This window comes from Microtus ochrogaster, linkage group LG5 (genome assembly GCF_000317375.1).
Source record: "Microtus ochrogaster isolate Prairie Vole_2 linkage group LG5, MicOch1.0, whole genome shotgun sequence".
NCBI classification, from domain to species: domain Eukaryota; kingdom Metazoa; phylum Chordata; class Mammalia; order Rodentia; family Cricetidae; genus Microtus; species Microtus ochrogaster.
The window spans coordinates 6,350,269-6,361,778 of record NC_022031.1 but is presented as its reverse complement, the minus strand read 5'-3'; the positions used below and the strand labels follow the sequence as shown (position 1 = coordinate 6,361,778).

The following is an 11,510-nucleotide window of genomic DNA, read 5'->3' as shown; positions in this document are numbered from 1 at the left end:
AGTCAGGGTTCCCTGCCCTGTGGGAAGTCCAAGGACCACCCACCTCCATCCAGGTCTAGTAAGGTGAGCATCCAAACTGCCTAGGCTCCCACAAATGGGCTTCAAAAAAAAAAAGTTTTTTAAACTTCAAATTTTAGTGTCTGTGAATTGGGTTTTAGAATGTAGCCACTTCTCTTTGATTTTACATTGTCCATGGTCATGGTCATCTTCACACTGTGAGGAATATGTTAACTTTCAGTGACAAAGACTAAATAATCAAGGCAGACAAAATCTTTATAGAAAAAGATTGCAGATAAAGGTGGATGATATATTGGAGAAAAGTCAAACATGGATGGTGTGGGAAGTCTTTCTGTATATGTGTTATTTTTATTGGTTAATAAGTAAAGAAGCTGCTTTCAGTCAATGGCTTAACAGAGTAAGCCAGGTGGAAAATCTGAACAAAGACATAGAGAGAAAGTAGGTGGAGTCAAAGAGATACCTGATTAGCTGCCAGCAAAAACCTTACATGTAAACCATCAGCCTCATGATAAAATACAAAACAATAGAAATGGGTTAATTTAAGATGTAAAAGTTACTTAATAAGAAGCCTAAGCTATTGGCCAAGCAGTGTTATAATTAATACAATTTTGGTGTACTTATTTGGGTCTGGGTAGCTGGGAACAAACAAGCAGTCGCTATCTACACATGGACATGCTGAAAAGTCCAAGATAGCCAAGCAGTGGATATTCTTCATCCCTGTGGGTTTAGCCCAATAGAAAGGACATGTCCGTGCAGGCTTATGATAGTTTGAGACATGGGAGACTGTGGAAGCAACCATTGCCATAACCCAGTCCCTAATGTGTCATATAGCTCTGTAGCAGTGGATACCCCATAGAGAATGTGGCTTTTTTATGTTATTGTATTTAAAGTCCTAGCCTGGAAATTTATACCTATGATACCTCAAGCTGTACAGTGGCCTGTTTCTGTGACTGTCTTTGTTGGGAATGTGACTGTAGAAGACACCAAGGAATTGCAAACTGGGTGAGAAAGTGAATTTTATAACGGGAAAGAAAAGAGAAAGTTCAAACTTTTCAAATTGTAGAAGAAGATCATGGAAAGACGTATGGCTACAAACAAAGGGTCTGAGACCCCACATCCTGTTATTCATGCGCTGTTATCTATCTAGACTCAAGATGAAGTTTTGGTATCTATTTCTCTCAAGATTCCTGCAGGGCTCAATGCTTTGCTAATTTGAATGAGCCTGTTGTTTTGCTAGCTCTTAAAGAATTCAGGGGAAAGTACCAGTGACCGGATGGGTATAGCATAATCCTGCAAGTAGTAGTCCATCATTTTTCTCTAAACATCTGCACCACTTTAAGGAGAAGTTAAGGCTTCTCTATTTCATTAATTATTCTCTAGGTGCACCACGGAGTGTTTTAAAAATGGATAAGCCAGGATTTTGATGGGCATTACATTAAATCTGTGGATTGCTTTTGTAAAAGTTGCCATTTTTACTATGTAGTTCTGCCTACCCAAGAGCATGAGAGATCTTTCCACTTTCTGGTGTTTTCTTTAATGTCTTTCTTTAAAGGTTTAATGTTCTTGTCAAACAAGTCTTCCACTTGTTTGCTTAGAGTTACTTCGAGATATTTTGTGCTATTTGTGGCTATTGTGAAGGGTGTTGTTTCTCTGATTTCTTTCCTAGCCCTTTTATCGTCTGTGTACAAGAGGGCTACTAATTTTTTTTTTTTTTTTTTTAGTTAATCTTGTATCCTGCTATATTACTAAAAGTGTTCGTGAGTTGTAGAAGTTCCTTGGTAGAATTTTTCGGATCACTTATGTAAACTATTATATTATCAGCAAACAGTGAGAGTTTGACTTCTTTTTTTTTTTTTTTTCCAATTTGTATCCCTTTGATCTCCGTTTGGTGTCTTATTGCTCTAGCTAGGACCTTAAGAAATATATTGAATAGATATGGAGAGAGTGGACAACCTTGTCTTGTTCCTGATTTCAGTGGAATTGCTGGGAGTTTCTCTCCATTTAGCAAAATTCTTCACAGAACTCAAAAGAACAGTACTCAACCTCATACGGAAAAGCAAAAAACTCAAGATAGCCAAAACAATACTGTACAATAGAAGACCTTCTGGGGGCATCACAGTCCTTCACTTGAAACTCTACTACAGAGATACAGTACTGAAAATAGAGCCTGCTATTGTCATAAGACAGGAGGACCAAAGGTACCAAATCAAGGAGCTGCATATTAATCCACACACCTTCGAATACCTGATTTTCTAATTTGTTCTAATTAGGATTATTGCATCTGTGGAGAGGCCTAATGGGCCAGAAAACTTAACATTGTGCTTCCAACATGAGCAGAAACTCTAAAACCATAACCCCAAATAAACCCTTTTTCTCTTAAACTAGTAACAATGGACATCATGGTTTCAGTGAAATAATCTATCTTGGGCCAGAAGTATTATATTATTTATATTCACAATCACAACATTCTGATAATAACTACAAGTCAAATTGATTAATTAATTTGCACATGAAAACTACTTAAATGCAGCCACCTAATCACAACTTGTAATTATTATAAGAGAGACTTTGTATTTCTGTATTAAATTTTATCTATGTTTTATTATAAACTTTATTTACTTGTGTTATTTTGTCAGTGCAATTTATTTATTTTTATTCAACATGTAACATATATGAAAGAAGTATATTTTTAGTGTCTTACATGTGTGTGCTTCTTTTCATATTTATTTCATTAAATTGATTTTGTTAAATCTATTATCATAATCTTAAAATCAGCATGATATATTTTTATTTTTTCTACTTTCATATCACCATAATAATTTTCCAGTTGGCCATGTGTAGTGTTCTTTGATCTCACAACGGGTAATGAAGTCACTGGTCACCCTTTTTTATACACGTGGGAGTCAGCCATGATAAGCTAAGTACGGGCAGGTCACCCAAAGGAAGTTCTTTACTTCCAACCATTATCACCCACCAGAGTAGGACTCAGCCATCAATAAAGTTATAAGGGCTTGAGTCTCAGTAGTTTATTCTAAAGCAATACCTGGTTGCAGAAGGAACCACAAACTGAGATAACCCGAGCACTGCCCAAAAACAGACAATTCAAAGGAAATGCCTAACATTCCAACCACTGTAGATAGGACCACCTGCCAGAACACACTCACCAGAACATCCCTAGACAAGTGTCAGTCAATCAGGGGTCCTAAACCTCAGAAACCCCTCACCCCCACCTTTACAGTAGTAAATTCTTACTGAATTCAGGACTCTCCATTTAGTCCAATATTGGACATGCAGAGAGACAGAGTTTGCAAAATGCTTAAGATAAAGGCTGTTGCTAAAGTCCTGAAAACAGCCTGATAGTGACAATAAGAACAGACAGGAAGACGAATGGAACTGAATTGGAGACCTGGATATTAATCCACAAACCTTCAAACACCTGATTTTTGACAAAGAAGCAAAAAATAAATAAAAAATGGAAAAAAGAAAGCATATTCAACAAATGGTGCTGGCATAACTGGATATCAACATGTAGAAGAATAAAAATATACCCATATCTATCACCATGCACAAAACTCAAGTCCAAATGGATCAAAGACTTCAACATAAAGCCATCCACACTGAACCATATAGAAGAGAAAGTGGGAAATACACTTGAACACATTGGCAAAGGAGACCACTTCCTAAATATAATTCCAGTAGCATAGACACTGAGAGAAACAATTAATAAATGGGAACTCCTGAAACTGAAAAGCTTCTGTAAAGCAAAAGTCACAGTCAATAAGACAAAACAAAAGCCTACAGAATGGGAAAAGATCTTCACTAGCCCCATATCAGATAGAGGTCTGATCTCCAAAATAAAAGAAGAACTCAAGAAATTGGTCACCAAAAGAACACATAATCCAATAAAAAAAAATGAAGTACAGACCTAAAAAGAGAACTTTCAACAGAGGAATTAAAATGGATGAAAGACACTTAAGGACTTGTTCAACATCCTTAGTCATCAGAGAAATGCAAATCAAAACAACGCTGAGATTCCATCTTACACCTGTAAGAATGGCCAAGATCAAAAACACTGATGACAATTTATGCTGGAGAGGTTATGGGGTAATGGGAACACTTTTGTATTGCTGGTGGTAATGGAAGCTGGAAGAGTCCCTTTAGATGTCAGTGTGGTGATTTCTCAGAAAATTAGGAAACAACTTTCCTCAAGACCCAGTAATATCCAGAGGACGTTCAATCGTGCAACAAGGACATGTGCTCAACTATGTTCATAGCAGCATTGTTTGTCATATCCAGAACCTGGAAACAACCTAAATGCCCCTCGACTGAAGAATGGATAAGGAAAATGTGGTACATTTACACAATGGAGTACCACACAGCAGAAAAAAATAACGACATCTTGAATTTTGTAGGATGAAGCTAGAAAACATTATTTTGAATGAAGTAATGCAGACACATAAAGACAATTATCACATGTACTCACTCATAAATGGTTTGTAAGCATAAAGCAAAGCCCACAAATCACAATCCTAGAGAACCTAGACAACAATGAGGACACTAATAGAGACTTACATAGATCTAATCTACATGGGAAGTAGAAAAAGACAAGATCTCCTGAGTAAATTGGGAGCATTGGGACATTGGAGGAGGGTTCAAGGTGGAAGGGGATAGACAGAGAGGGAAACAGAGAAAAATTTAAAACTCAATAAAAGTAAATTTTAAAAAAAAAAAAAAAACAATGGATAAGCCAATAAACTGCCATTTTTACCTAGATTTTTCTTGTTTTAAACATAAAGACTCAAATCCTAGGAACCCCTTTTGGTCATGGGGCAGGTATAATGATATTTCTTTCCTACCAAAATAGAGGAACACATGAAATTGAAAGTTTCTGAGTTTCTGAAGTCAGAGCTCAAGGACATCCCAGTATATCTAGGAGAATACACTGAAGACAAGCAAAGGTTTGTTTCATGTATGATCATTTTATTATTTATAATTCCTTAGCATTATACTTAGTATTTATAATATTTTGTGACCAACTGTTAGTCTTTCTAATGCAATGTCAAATATCCCACCAAAATCGACCTGGGGGAATACCTATTTTGGTTCTTGATTTTAGAGGTTTTTGTCCACAAATGACTGATTTCATTGATGTGGGATTGAGGTAAATTGATCACCATGGCAGGGAGTGTATGGCAGAGTAAAATAATTGGTGTCATGGCAGGTAGGAAACAGAGAAGGGAAGTGACTTGGAATGAGATCTAAGCCTGAGGGAGTTGTCCTTTGACCTTCTTCCTTCAACCAGACCTAAAAATCTCCCCTTTCAAACATAAGGTTACCAAGTGGGTACTGGCTTTCAATATTTTAGTTTGTGGAGAATATTGAGTATTCAAACAATAAAATCTTTTTACAGAAACATAGTTCTCGCAAATGTGTATATACATGTATTGCTTGTTTAAACATGAAGTAAGTGTTATTCAAATAAGTAGAAGCAGCAAGAGGATAAAACAAAGGCAGGAACTATAAGCTCTGAATATTTAGAAAGTAGGCAGGAATCCAGATGATGTTTGATATGGGTTATGAGCAAACTGATTTCCTGTTTGGGTTTAATGACACAAGCAGTGATTGTGAGGTGATGTTACACTCTCCTTTACTCTCCTTTGCTGCAAGGATTTGTAATTAATATGATGAGTGTGGACAGTGTAGTTAGGAAAATATTGAGTGGCTCAGAATTGTGAAGTCAATGAATCACATGATCCTAGAGTTCAGGAGAGTGGAGGACATCTCCAGGGACTTCGAAGAAGACTCAGTGTATAAGAAAATGTCCTGTGAAATCATGAAATACCAAGTTTCAACCCCTGGCACCCACACAAAAATCCAGGAATACCAGTGTATACATGCAATCCCCAGTATAGAGAACAAGAGACAGGTGGGTCCTGGAAGCTCACTGGGAAGCCACCATTTCTGGAAAGGTGAATGTCAGGTTCAGTGAAAATCTCTGTTTCAAGGAAATCCAGCAGAGAATGATAGGGGAAAAAGACACTCATTTACTCCTCTTGTCTCCATGTGAATGCTCTTCCCCAAGTGTATGAATAACACACACACACACACACACACACACACACACACACACACACACAAATACATCAAAAAATTAAAAATAGGATAAAGGTCAGAGAGAGAGAGAGAGAGAGAGAGAGAGAGAGAGAGAGAGCAAGGAAAGAGATATCTTGAAAGAGGGAGCCATTATGGGGTTAGCAAGAAACCAGGCACAAGGGAAATTCCTAGGAATCCACATGAATGAAGCCAGCTAAGAATCTAAGCAGTAGTGAAAAGGGTACCTAAAATGCCCTTCCCATAAATCAGATTGATGATCACCTTAGTTATCATCATAGAACCTTCATCCAGTAACTGATGGAAGCAGACAGAACCACAGCTAAGCACTGCTTCAAACTCCTGGAGTCCAGCCATAGAGAGGAAGTAGCAATATTATGAGCAAAGAGGCCAAGACCATGAGGGGGAAACCCACAGAAACAGCTGACCTGAACTAGGGAGAGCTGTAGAGCCTGCATAAGACTGAAGTAGGCCCTCTGAATGTGGGTGACACTTGTGTGGCTTAGGTAGTTTGTGGGCCACTAGAAATGGACCCAGGATTTGGAGTCCATTCCCTAAAAAGGGATACCTTGCTCAGTGTAGCTACAGCAAGGAAGGCCTTGGTCCTGCCTCAAGTGATGTGATAGACTCTCTAGGGAGTAGATGAGGCTGGGGAGAGAATAAAGTGGGGGGAGCGGGAGGACTCAAGGAAGAGGAAACTGGGATTAGTATCTAAAATAGCTTGTTTTAAAAATACAATAAAAATTTACTAAATAAAATTTAATTAATTTAATAAAATAAAATTAAAAATAAACTTTAAACAGACAGGGTATCTCCACAGTCATGCTTTCCAAAAGGCAACTGACTTCCGCCATCCCTCTGACCATCTCATGGCAAATATTAAGTCTACATATAATTGAAAATTCTATGAATAATTGTAAATACCCTATTCTGTAAGGCATTACCTACGTATTTGTTGCTGTTGGTCTATCTAGTGAAAGATGGAGCATACAATTAATTGATTTTAGAATTTTCTATGCAACAGAGAAATTTAGAATTTCTCCATGCAGCAGAGGGAAATGCTTCAGAAACTGAGGTTTTCTTTTCTGATTCTCTGTGAGCTAATCTGGGCTCTTCAATATTTCTAGCTGCTAATTGATCCAAACATTGACTTTCCACAGCAGTGGGTCTAAGAAACACTTTGTTCGTCGTTCTTTGACCTCACGCTCATAGAACTGCTTTGAGTCCCTATTTTGCTTTGCCAGATGAGAATCACTACTATAGACTTTCTCACCTCAGCATTGTTCACCTAACTACTGTCCTGCTGCACAGCCTCCAACAACCTCATTGCAATACAAAAGGTGGGACCTGTGAAACTTCCTTGCACAGTACCTACATGGGGCAAAAACTAGTATGCAAAGAGTAAAGGTTATTTTGGTAATTTGTAAACTACGTTTTTCATGCTTTGAAGTTTGTAGGCTGTCCTTGTTATTTGATAGATATGGAATGTAGAATTCTGATAATAGGTACTAGTTTCACCATTGACACAAAAGTCATGATTTAGAAGATCGGGTTGTGATTACCGTTTCCTGTGCTCCAGATGCACACTGCACATGGTGTTTTCCCCTAAGGATGAAATGGTTAAGCCTAATCAACTAGCACTGTCAGGATATCCCATTGGCTCTGGTCTTTGAATGACCTAACTAACCTTTGCTTCCTGGGCTAGTAACAGATGGGCCAGAGGGCTGCAGCTGTTACCTGGAATTCACATCCAAGGGCTTCTGCCTCAAGGGTTTTGCCCTTTTTCATTAAGGTATGTAGAGAAGCTAGGCAGTTTTCTGTTTAGATTAACAACAGCTGCCTTGTGCCTTGTCTGCTTAAAGAAAGGCTGCAGAAGTTTCTTAGTCAAAGAACACTTCCTTATTCATTGCTCTGGATTTAGTAAAGTAAACAATAAATGCAGTTAGCGCAATGAACTTGTAGGAATGAATAGAGCCTGGACTCCTGGGGCCATGCAAGTCTTTCCCCATCGTGAATAAACCTGATCCTCCTAAACAGCCCCACATGAGTCCTTTACAGATAGTCACAGATAGCACTCCACAGCTGTTTTCCCAAATTGTCTACAGACTCATTTATGAACCATTCAGGAAAATATGGTTCATTGGCTGAGTGCACTATCTTGATTTTTTAGTAAAAGCAAAAGAAAACAATACAACCTGCTATTTTCTAGCTTGGTGACCCAGCTTATTTATAATTAATTCTTAACAAATGTTGAGATTTTCTGAAACATCAAATGTTCTCCCAGATGGTAAATTTTTTTGAAGATATTGATATTCTCACAAACACACACAAACATACACACACACACACACACACACCACATACACTAAAACAATTTGGGGATTAAAGTTAAGATTTGATGTTCTTAAGTTCAAGGGACTGACCTTGTAAAAGGCCAAAGTTCTTCTAGTGTCCATTTCTTTAGTGTTAAGTGTGGTGGATTACTGTTCTTTGCAGTATGTTAGCAACATGTACTATAATGTGCTAAGATGACCATTTGGCTCTTATAAGGATCACACTGTGCAGTATTTGTACACTGGCTCCAAAAGAGAAACTGTTTTTAATAAATTGAATACATGGGGCCTAATAATAATAATTAATTGTTCCTGTAAAGCTTTGATTACTGACAGTTTATCAGAGTAAATATTTGGCTATGGGCTGAATTCACAGACTGAAACTGTGAATCAAATGGTTATACATCGTGAGTGCTTGATTACGGGAAAAGAGTCGACAGGACTGCTTGTGGTTTGGTGGAAAACGGGAATAAATGAATACAGGTAAAATACTATAAGAAGCACATCCTTGTACCTTAAATGAGGAGGTTGAACTTTGGATCTAAATGGAACTTATATCTAAGTTTGATTTTGTAGTAACTTTAATTCCAATGATCAGTCTCTTCAAAACACTAATAGAAATACATCTCTGATTACTTCTTGGACTACCACTGACTCATCTCAAAAAGTTGAGAGACCCTAGACATTTGGATGCCTAAAGAGGAAAAAAATAACTATCCAAATAGGATTGCTGAACAAATAGAAATATGACTTATGAGGGCAGGTCATGTTCAGGGAAGAAGATGGAGTCCCACAACAATGGTTTCACCTTGTTGATATAATGTCATGCTGCTGATAGCGCTACTTTAAGACTGGTTTTGCATACCAGCTGCTCATTTTAACTTAGTTAGCTAAAATGATGTATACCTTCTTACAAAGTTCTGGCCAGAACTCCAAATAAGAATAAGAATAATAATAATAAAAACCCTATCAACTGCTCAAAGACCATTTGCAATTGTACCAGACAGTAATCTTAAAACTTAACCATCATTTTAGATTTACAGGATCCCATGGAAAATACAGTGCCCCTGTGACAGTTGAAAGTAATTTTAGAAGATGACAGCCCTTCTCCCAACAAAGTTTGTCCTCAGGGTTAGGAATATCATTTAGGGGTTGATTATTACTGGTATAGGGTTGGAGATTGAAGTGGAAATTTTGTAGGCTCAGGGATCTCACAAAAAAAAGGAAAGGAAATTGAATGGGATAATAGATTAGTGTTAGTATTATTAATAAAAATAATAGTATTCATGAGCTATTATTTATAGATAAGTTACATTGGTATAGATTCTTATATTTTCATACAAATTCAAATTTTATTTGTTATATTAAGTATGCTCCTATTTCTATTTACAATATTTGTATACCAATGCAAAGTTATTTTGCCAAAGTTGAAGTCTTTGTGTTATATAGGTATTAAGTATTATTGTTTGTCATACTTACAATTAAAATAATCAGGATTTTTAGATAATAGAACTTGTATTTTGCATAGAAAGGCAATCTTCAATCACTCCAAAGAACTATAGAATATGGCATTTAAATAATTTAGGATTCTGTTGATGTGAGACGTGATTGCTCCTGGCAACACTGATCTATACCCAAGAGAATGCTGAACACCGAAGACACTCTATTTGGAGATTGCTTTCTTCTTGACCAAACTTGCCTTTGGGCAAGGAATATACCATACTTCAGCCACTGGCAAAATGTACAGTGTCCATACTGGACAAGCAGAATATAAGGAAAAAGACCGCCAAACCTTGACAAGACAGGGTAAGACCATTTTAAAATTGTTCCTGCCTCTGAAAATGGTCTGTCTGTTACTCTAGGCTTTAGCCAAAGCTGATTGCTCCAACATTGCAAGTGAAACTTTGGGTGATTTCCCAGGTAGCCAGTTGTCTCTGTCATCTACAGAACATTTTGGAAGCTACTTGATTGCACTTCCTACCTATTCAAGTAATATTATGTCCCTTCTCAGGGCTTTGGTGAGTTTGAAGACTAGATAGTTGTAGTTACTTTCCTCTTATGACTTAGGAAAGCTATTAAAAGACTTAGACTCCTTAAGATAGAATAATTATTAAAACATTTAGCATTAGTTGCGATAGAAATTAGGAAGGGCATGCCTTTAATGAAGGTGGTATACACCTTTAATCCCAACCTTAGAGAGGAATGTAAAATAGGGGAAGAAAGCTCTTAGTTAGGTACAGTCTCCTTCTGAGATTCCAAAAGGTAGGATTGCCATTTTAGGCTGAGGTCAAAGTAAGAACCAGTGGCTGGCTGTTTTGTTTTTTCAGATCTTCAGGTTGAACCCGTTTCTGATTCTAAATTTTTTTTTTGGTTTTTCGAGACAGGTTTTCTCTGTAGCTTTGGTGCCTGTCCTGGAACTAGCTCTTGTAGACCAGGCTGGCCTCAAACTCACAGAGATCCGCCTGCCTCTGCCTCCCGAGTGCTGGGATTAAAGGCGTGCGCCACCACCGCCCGGCAAACAGTGGTTAGATGCCACGAAGTAGGTGGCAATGCCTTAACCGTATGCGTGTTGTTAGGCCCAAGGGCCTCTTCCATCCTTGTCAAGGGGAGTGCTAACCTTCTCTCCTTTCATACAACACCTGATTCTGAATTTTTATTAATTATCCTAGTATTATCATTACTTAGCATCACAGTGCAGCTTTCAGAGCCTAGTGAGCACAGAGTGATAACAGCTATGAGAGCATTGCAGATCATTCATTTTCAAATAAACTGCACGAAAATATTCCATGATGTTCCTCTTCTGGTCATTTTACCCCTTTCATTTCTTTAAAATTTCTGTAGCAAAATGGATAAGACATAATGGAGAAGAAAATTCTGGCTGGGAAAAATGTAGAGCTCAATAAAAATCAATAAAAACAGATGTGGCTGAGAATACAAGAGCGAAGATTGCAGACTGAAGAACAGCTTACTGATACACTCACAAACATAGCTGAAGAACAGCTTACTGATACACTCACAAACATAGCTGAAGAACAGCTTACTGATACA

General features: G+C 37.6%; 1 non-coding gene across 1 annotated transcript; it reads right to left on the bottom strand.

Moving 5' to 3' along the window:
* Positions 1–10,975: 10,975 nt before the first annotated feature.
* LOC113457795 lies at positions 10,976–11,101 on the bottom strand. Its single transcript, XR_003378288.1, has one exon. It is a non-coding gene; the product is annotated as a U6atac minor spliceosomal RNA (small nuclear RNA).
* Positions 11,102–11,510: the final 409 nt, after the last annotated feature.